This window comes from Felis catus, chromosome F2 (genome assembly GCF_018350175.1).
Source record: "Felis catus isolate Fca126 chromosome F2, F.catus_Fca126_mat1.0, whole genome shotgun sequence".
NCBI lineage: Eukaryota > Metazoa > Chordata > Mammalia > Carnivora > Felidae > Felis > Felis catus.
The window spans coordinates 33523305-33533012 of NC_058385.1; the positions used below are offsets into that span (position 1 = coordinate 33523305).

A 9708-nucleotide genomic window follows, 5' to 3' on the forward strand; every position below is an offset into this window, starting at 1 on the left:
AGTAAAAGAGTAATTTCAATCTTAGAAAGGTAAATCATACCCTTACAGATAAGAAGAAAAGTAAATAATATGAAATGAAAATCTTCCACTCCTATGGCAGTTCTGGATTTAGCTGTGTGCCTGGACTATGCAATGGATTTTTGGCTGATGAGTTATTCTGGAAAGCCAAATTTAACACGAACCTCAAGTTCTACACTGCATGGAATAAAACTCCTATGTTACTTGAGTTAGAAAAGTCTCTAAACTCGTTTACACCCCTCACCTGCTTTACTAAAGAAACACGCTGAGTTTTATGTAGCAGAAAGATCACAAGCTTTGGAGTCTGATTTGTTTCAAGGCCCCGCACTTCTCATCTCTCTGATCCTGGCTATCAAAAGAGGGTAATACTCAGGATTGTGATTATTATATGAGGTAATGTCTGGTGTATAGGAGGTGCTCAAAAATACTTTTTAAATTTTGTGTGTGTTACTCTGTTAACTGTGCCATCAATTTTTCTTAGTTTTCTGGAATGAGGCTTCTCCTCTAACTCACTGTTTATTGATTTGGGTATAGAACCCCTAGAGCCAATCTTAACTAGAATTGTGTTTGTAAATTAAAAGTAAACCTACCCCAGGTCAATTGCTGAGTGGACCTCTTCTACATATAAAATGAAGAGTTTAATTTGTGCATATTTTTACATATTGGTTTTCAGTTATATACTGAATCAGAAACTTATCAACAACTGAATTCTATATATAGGTGAATTATTACGTGCTTGGTACATAACAGATGATCTCTCCAAATACTGCAATGAGAACATTTATTTCACTCTCGGCTAAAATTAAATTTAACCAGGAGATACTGTTCTCTTGATTTTTTTGAGAAAGTTTTTGTCATATATGTAATGTGCCACAAGTTATCTTAATTTATACAAGTGCTTTTCAAATGTTCCATCAAAATAGTCCTTAAAGCAGAGAAGTATATCTGCAGTACTCAGGCACACTTTGAAACATACTATTGCTTCTTTAAAGTCTCATTTTTTATTAAATGTTTTCAAATTCTACATTCTCCTCTGTATTATACTCACATTTCGTCTTTAATTATAAAATATTTTGGGGCGCCTGGGTGGCGCAGTCGGTTAAGCATCCGACTTCAGCCAGGTCACGATCTCGCGGTCTGCGAGTTCGAGCCCCGCGTCGGGCTCCAGGCTGATGGCTCAGAGCCTGGAGCTTGTTTCCGATTCTGTGTCTTCCTCTCTCTCTGCCCCTCCCCCGTTCATGCTGTGTCTCTCTCTGTCTCAAAAATAAATAAAGGTTAAAAAAAATTTTTTTTTTAAATTAAAAAAAAATATTTTAACTGGCTTATAATTAGTAAATTAGCACTCTCGGAATGTTTATCTTGCAACTTATCACCTCTGGTCATCAGGTGTACCTCCTGGGATCCCGGTAGCCCAGTTTGAGAAGTATAATTTCATATCAAATATTGAGAATTCTGATTATATTTATTCTTTGAGGACAATCATTAGTTTTAAATAAAGTCTGTATCACCTTAATGGATATCATAACTGGTATTAGCATGTTTACATTTTATTTTTTTTTTAATTTTTTTTTTCAACGTTTATTTATTTTTGGGACAGAGAGAGAGCATGAACGGGGGAGGGGCAGAGAGAGAGGGAGACACAGAATCGGAAACAGGCTCCAGGCTCAGAGCCATCAGCCCAGAGCCCGACGCGGGGCTCGAACTCACGGACCGTGAGATCGTGACCTGGCTGAAGTCGGACGCTTAACCGACTGCGGCCACCCAGGCGCCCCAGCATGTTTACATTTTAAAAAATATATTCAAATTCCTCTTTTGCATTTTACTAGGAAAGTCCTATGTCAGTTATCATACTCCATTAGAAGAAGGGAGGAAACATACATGATATTACAGCAGGCAGAATGATAGCCTTCCAAAGATGCCTGCTTCCTTGTCCCCAGAACTTGTGAATACATTACCTTACATGGTAAAATAAACGTTACATATGTGATCGTATTAAAGATCTTGAGGTGAAGAGATTATCCTGTGGGTCCAATGTAATTACAAGGGTTCTTATAAGAGGGAGGCATGAAGGTCAAAAGCAGAAGGAGATGGGACCACAGAAGCAGAGTTTAGAGTACTGTGGAGGGATGCTGACAGCTTCTAGAAGCTGGAAGAGACAAAAATCAGAATCTCCCCTTGAGCATCTAGATAGAACCAGCCCCACTGACACCTTAATTTTAGTCTCATAAGACTCATTTTGGACTTCTGACCTCTGGAAAGTTAAAACAACAAACCTGTGTTATTTGAGGCCCCTAAATTTGTGGCAATTTGTTACAGCAGCAATGGGAAAATAATACAGATACTGTGCTTAACATGGGAAACCCAGATGAGAATAAACTGTGGACAGCCCTAAGTTTACTGGCCCAGCCTCTGGGCCCTGGTGATTATTCCCCTTGCCCAGAATGTCCTTTCTTTCCATCCCTAATTGTGAAATCTGAACCATTCTTGGATGCCGGGCTCTAACATCAGCTCTTATCACTGACTCCAATCTCTCATCCAGGAGAGTTTGTGCTTTTGTGGTTTCTGACATCAATGACCTCCTTCACTTGGTTTCATAACTGATGGTGTCTGTTTCCTTAACAGTGCTGGAAGCTTCTGGAGGGCAGCCTGTGTTCGACCACAGGGCACTGTGTATGTAGCTGGTGTTTGGTACAAGTGTGTTGGGTGGAAGGTGAGTAAACTTTGTCTTAGATCTGAAATAAGTGGAGTAGGTGGAGGGTGAGAAGAAGCCTTGTTTCCTACATGCCTCCATACCTGGTGGGCAAAGACAACATAGTTCTATTTGCTACGGCCCATCTCATCTTCCTTAGGACCATGCTCATCTCCAATCCTACGTGGAATGGTGGCGGGGTGGTTGAAAACTCAAACCTGTCACTAAATGGCATTGCAATATACTCTGGTTTAAGCAGGTTTTTAAGATTTCTTATCTCTTCCTCCACATCAGCCCACACAGAGAGTGCCCAGGTATGGGGAAGTAGGCCAGGATGGGTAAGATGTCCCCTAGATTACCTTGTTGGTCTCTGCTGTGGAGTGGCTGGCTCTGCACCAATCTGTGTCTGCTGACACGTTTCACCTGGTTTTTGGAGATGCCTATAGCTGATGCCTATAGCTGCTCCCACCATTGCCTCTGGTTGCAAAGTCTTATACTCTCCTGTTACACAGGAGGAATCACCCAGGGACAGCCTACCTCCTCTGATCCTAGGTCCCGGAGTCCTTGCTTTCCCTCATCACCCAGATTTCGCCCTGAAAGACTGTGTGTGTGGGGGGAGAGGGCAGGAAACGGGGACATCGGTACCTGCATCTTTGCTCCCTTTCCCCTCACCACTTTATGTTGGTCAGAAATGAGCTTCCCTTATACTGTGTTCCTTCTGGAAGCAACATTCATCTGGACCCTTTGCCAGGGTCACAATAGCAGACAAAATGCACAGAAAGAATATTGGTTTCACAATTGGGGAAGGTCCGTCGGAAAATATTTTAAAATTTTTGTATACTTTACACCTAACAATGTGCTGCCTTTGAAGGCTTCAGGAGGTTTCTTTAGCTCACTTGGTAAAATCTAATATAAAAGAAGTATTTTATGTATTTATTTATTTAAACTTTATTTATTTTGAGGGACCCAGAGGGAGAGAGAGTGGGAGAGAAAGAATCCCAAGCAGGCTCCACACTGACAGCGCAGAGCCCAACACGGGGCTTGATCATGACCTAAAAAGAAATTAAGAATCCAACACTCAATAGACTGAACCACCCAGGCTCCCCAAAAGAGGAAATTTAATTTCTGTTTCTTCCCTTTTCTTTTTCCTCTCTCTGTCCCTGATCCCTACCTTTATTACAAGGGAATATAGAGCTTAAATATGTTAATAAAGGTAGTATCATTACCTCTCATCTAGTATTTTTAACTATTGGTTTGGTGGAATGAAACAAAAGAGAACCCTGAAAACTCTGATGCTGAAAGCTTCATGGTCCTCCAATAATCATTCAATTTCCTTTATGTGTGTGCAACTCTAGGGTCAGGATGGTCCTTGTATGGGATTTGGGGAGAGAACCACACCATATTGGCTTGAAGTCACATCCAGCCTATCTGATGGAATTTTCTATTCTGCAGATCAGCCTGATGGCCCCACTATCAAGGACTTGTTTTGTAAATAGAGATGCCTGGAAAGAGTTTGGGAACAAACTTTCAGCTCTCAGCTGACAGGAGTCTATGGTTACCTGTGGAGAGAGTGGGTCCAGTGTAGCATTCACCTCCTGCATACTCACCTTTATGGTGGCTGGAACCTCTAGCCTCTGGTGTCCAAACTGGTGGCCCCAGGCGTCTGAAGATTTTCTCCACACGCCTTTGTCTTTGGGAGCAGAAATGTCCCCAGTGTTTTTAGAGAAGGTGTAGTTCTTGGTCCTCCTCTTAGAAGGATGATTCTGGCTTATTTGGCAGAGGTCAACATGCCCACCCAGGACAGGTCTCTCCAACGCTCAGTCACTAGTCCTTTCTATCCCTCCCTTCACTGCACCTGGGTTTCTACGTTCTAAAAGTTTCAAGTCTGCATGCTTTGTCTGGAGTCTATTCTCAGAAAGTTCTGGCAGGAAGAATGATGCCTTTCAACACTGAGATCTGTACATGGAATACATATATGTAGAGCTCCAAAACAATTTTTTGTTACACACACACACACACATGCACGCACACTGGCTGGCAATACGTGTGTTTATGATGTATAAGATACTTTATTTATAGCCGTTTTGGTGAGCTACCTGGTTCTTTCAGGAGCCAATAATGAAGTAGAATTTAGTGCTGCATCTTTTCAACGTCACTCCCCTTGCATATAATCTCAAAAATAAAGAGAAAATACAAGTATTTAAAGCTATCAAAGAGAGAACAGAAGTGAAATTTTTTTATCCTATAGTGCATAGCAAGAAAAAAGGGACTCACCAACTCTATCCTTTTTCTCCTCAAGGGCTCTGAATCTCCCTGGACTGCGGTCCCTATCCCTGAAGCCTCCCTGGGGCCTCATTTTCTCCTCTCTTTCTAACCAGTAATTTAGTTCTATCTTCCCCTCCTCCTCCCTCCTAATTCACACATGTACACACTCGTATGTGTATGTACGCACGCATACACATGTGAACACGAACACACACTTGCACACAAGTGCACACAAAACCATCTCTTGATAGTATACTACACTTAAGCATGCAAAAAGCCAGCAAAGGAAAGTGCCTCCAGTTTCAAGATCTCCTTTTTCATAAAGGTGGCGGGAGAATTATAAATGTTTATTTTCCTTGTCACACTAGTTATTTTTAAAGCTTCTCCCATACATGTGTTATCTCTCTTGTTCTTAATGCAATAAAGTAAAAATCATTTCCATGTTACAAATGAAGCCTTGGGGACTCAGAGGAACTAGGAAACATACTTAAGTGCCCACAAATGTGGCAAAAAGGGGATGCAAATACAAGTTTTGTGTTCATGCTCTCCACTCTATAATGTGAATGATACTTGATGGTGCATGGCCATCTCTGACTGTATCAACTCCCTATCCCCAGCTCTGTTCTTTCTCTAAACTGCTGGGTTTGGGGTCCAAGCAGCAAGGAAAAGGATTCACCAGGCTTGGCTGGCCAGCCTTGTGGGAGAATGTGAGAATATGAAGTGGGCCGGGCTTTGTCTAATACAGTGTCTGGCTCAGAGCAGAGGTTCAGCTACACTTTGAATAGCTATTAATGAATGAATGAATGAATGAATGTATTTTAAAGTCATATGTAATGAAGAATTCTAGAGATGGATGCTGATGATAGTCATGACAATGTGAATGTCTGAACTGTAAATTTGAAAGTGATTAAAATGGTAAATTTTATCACATTAAACAAATTCAAATGTAAATTATTTTTACATTCTCTACTATTTTATTATTCATTTCTTCCCTGTCAGTTGAATAGAGGCATATTTTGCACAAATAAATATTTGCAAATCTCACTTAAAAGTTGGATAGGGCCTTAAACAAGATTTTGGCACCAGCATGAGCCAGAAAGTGTGGCAAATGTGGTTGACGAAACAGGGTGTGGAGTTAGATTGTCTACATCCATTGCCTGGCTTTTTGTCTCTTAGCTGCATGAATTGGGGCAAGTTATTTAATCTCTTTAAATCTCTATTTCCTCATCTATAAAATGAGGATTATAATGCTAGCCTTCACATAAGATTCTTGTGAGCTAATCTATGTAAGATAAATACTACCATGCTTAGTAAGCACTCAAAAAATATCAGCTACGATTAGAAGAACTATGGACCCCAAAAGAGACCAAAAATGAAAAGTCTTTAGTATGAGTCCAAATCAGAGCAGGCTACTGTTCTCAAACAGCTATGACTGACTTCATCTGTCGCCTTTCCTCTCTTTCTGATACCCGATGCCGAGGATACCATCTATATCGCATTCTTGGATAATGCCCCCAAGAATTTATGCTGTGATCATTCTGTGAAGTCATTTTTAAGTACAGAAACCAATAAAGACTAGATGGATGAAGAGCAAGCCTTTGCCCCATTTGCTTCAAAGTCTAGAAAAACCCTTATGTAACCATAAAATAAAATCCAATTGCTTCCTTACTGCATTACCTTCTGCAAAATGCACTGAAAGGTATATTTTAAAAGTGATGATTGGTCAAATAAGTCACACTCATGGTCTTCCCATTGAAACCAGCAGAATGATTCCACAGATCCTAAGCAAGGTGATATTGGAGACAAGCTCCAAACACTCAGGATTTCTTCCCCTTTTCTCTCATTTTTCCCTTCATATTTTTTCAAAAGGGGAGATGATATATCTGTTTCAGAATGACAGTTTTTACTTGTTTTACTTATTGACCATTCTGTGGGAAATTACTACTGAGCACACTTTCTTAGCTTATCTTAGTCTTGATATGACATGAAAACATAAATATCAGCTTTGAGGAAAAAGGTATTTCATAGGCATCATTATTACCAGCAGGGATTAATAGAAAAAGTACCAAACAAATAAAAATAAAATTATTTGAATAAAAGAAGAAAGTTTAGAGCAGGTAGTATATAGCCTTTAGAGTTGGGCTGAAAGACTTCTATTCCAACTGTGTGACTTTGAAAAAAGTGCTTAGTGATTCAGTCCCGTTCCTTTGTGTATAAAATGTGTAATACTACATGGTAGAGGGTTGAGGTCAGAAGTAAACGGGATATGTACAAAGAGCATTCGTGTAGTCTGGCTCATAGTAAGCAATCAAAGATGGTTGCTCTTATAAAAATACTCAAAATAAGATCTATTTTCCCCTCAAACAAAACTGAAGCCGCGACCTTACTTGAGGATCAGCTTCCATCTGGCTGACTCAGATAGTGTAAGATGGAGCTAAGAGTGTAAGGTTGGCCCGGTTGCCAAAGTGTGACCACCAGCTCTGCTATCGCTCCCTATGAGATGATAGTTAAGATACTTGGCTGCCATGGGCTTTAGTTTCCTCATGCATTTGATGGAGGTAACAAGGGTACCTATTTGTTAAAGTTATTTTTAGGATTGAAACAAATAATCTAGGAGACACCTGGGTGGCTCTGTTGGTTAAGCATCCAACTTCTGTTCAGGTCATGATCATGGTTCGTGAGTTAAAACCCCACATCAGGCTCTGCACTGATAGTGCGGAGCCTGCCTAGGATTGTCTCTCTCTCTCCCTCTCTCTCTGCCTCTCCCCCATTCACACTCTCTCTGTCTCTGTCTCTCTTTCAAAATAAATTTTAAAAATCTAAAAAAAAAAAAGATAATCTAGGCAAAATTCTTAACACTATTCCTTGCTCATGGCAAGTGCTCAATAAATGTTACTTAAGGCTATTAAAAATTCAGTGATTGAACCATGCAGAAATCCATTTCATGATGTAACAATTGGATTTTTTCCAGGCTTATGGAAATGTGGAACCACATAGGTAAATATATGGCTACTTCCAACAACCACGTTGAGGCTTTTCACTTCAGAACAAACATTGGTCATGCTGCAAGCCCAGTGGAATATCTGATTCTTCCAGGTATACCTCAAGGAACACCCACAGTGACATCTCCAAGATGGACACTATCCAGCAGATAAATGGTCCGTTAACTGTGGAATGACAGTCCTGGAATGAGTTTGTGAAGACACGAGTCTCTGATGCTTCCTTCTAATAGAGAAAGCTGTCAGAGCTTGGCAGACTCCACCATTTTTTTTTTCTAGCTGATCTAATAGAGCTCAAGCAACACTTTGTGGGGAGCATTCTCAAGCGTTTCCATAGCCTTTTCCATTATGCCAGTGAGGAAGCCTTTAGTGTATTTGCTTTGTTTCGTTTTCATTTGCCTGCCTTTCGGCCTAATTTACTGAGTAAATAAAATAGTTGCTATAGCCATTAGGTTGTAACATGTTTTTTTTTTTTAATGTTACTTTCCTTCAAATAATTAATTTTATATCTGTATAAAAGATAATAAATTGACTTTAAACATATAGTAGTAAGATTGCTATATCCAAATTTGTATATAAATCAGGAAACATATATATTAAAGTTTAAATTTTTTGATGCTCCAATCTTAACTGACAGACATGCAGAAAGTTTGGTCTGAGATAGATTCTTTCTCTTCAAGTATTTCTGCAGATATGAGGAGTACCTAAATGTATTTGAAAAAAAATTTCCTTAGGCATAATTTACTATTACTGTTTGTTAGTGGAACAGGAAACCAGAAATCCCTTCTGGGAAACCTCCATAGGTTATGAATGGAGCCCTGGGGTCTCTGACTCTGTGTCCTTCTATCACCCTGCTACCAGTGAGGAAATGGGACAGCTGCCACTGCACCTGGGGCTGGGAACCACTCACATAACTGGAGAATTGTCAACCTTGCCGGGACTTTCAGTTTAAGCTCTGATAGTTGCATGGCCTTAATGTGGGCCTCCTTCAACCCATACAGGTTGTGATGCTGTCAGGAAAAAAGGTGCTCACTTTCTCTTACACACTATTGCAATGTCCCACCCACTAAAGAGCTGTCTGTGCTCCAAAACGATGAGAGGCACAGGTTTTCACCACACACACACACACACACACACACACACACACACACACACACACATGTTTCTAGAATGCTCCCACAGCACCGGGGCCATTTGGCCTTCAAGCAATGGGCAGCTCAGGATCCAGACTCTGTTTTACCTTGTGGTGCCTTCCCTTTCATGATTCAGTCTGTTTTTAGTCATGTGCCACTCAGTTTACATGTTTTTATAGACTTGAATCCCAGAGAAGTCAGTGTTCCTGTGTCTTTTGCAACAGCAGATTTTCAGCTTTTATATAAATGAGTTCATTCTAACAGACGTGTTGGGTATTGTCCAACTCTGCTCCTTCACAGCATGCAAGCTTAACATTCTTGTGGATTCTTTGAATGTAACGCAGTACCACAAACTGAAGGGTTTAAACAACACTTCATTGCCTCACAGCCCCAGAGCCTGGAAGTCTAAGGTCAAGGTGTTGTCTGGGTCTCTGAAGGAGCTAATGAAGAATCTGTTCTAGGCCCCTCTCCTAGCTTCTGGTAGTTCCTTGACTTGAGGTGGTATAACTCCAATCTCCATGGGGGTTCTCCCTGTGTGTCTGTGTCCAAATTTCTCCCTTGTATAAGGACATCAGTCATATTGGATTAGGGGCCCACACTACTC

General features: G+C 40.5%; 1 long non-coding RNA gene across 1 annotated transcript; it reads left to right on the forward strand.

The window, feature by feature from the left end:
• The first annotated feature begins 1811 nt into the window (after positions 1-1811).
• LOC109496076 lies at positions 1812-8419 on the forward strand. The gene is made up of 2 exons (XR_002151897.3): positions 1812-2728; positions 7944-8419. It is a non-coding gene; the product is annotated as an uncharacterized LOC109496076 (long non-coding RNA).
• Positions 8420-9708: the final 1289 nt, after the last annotated feature.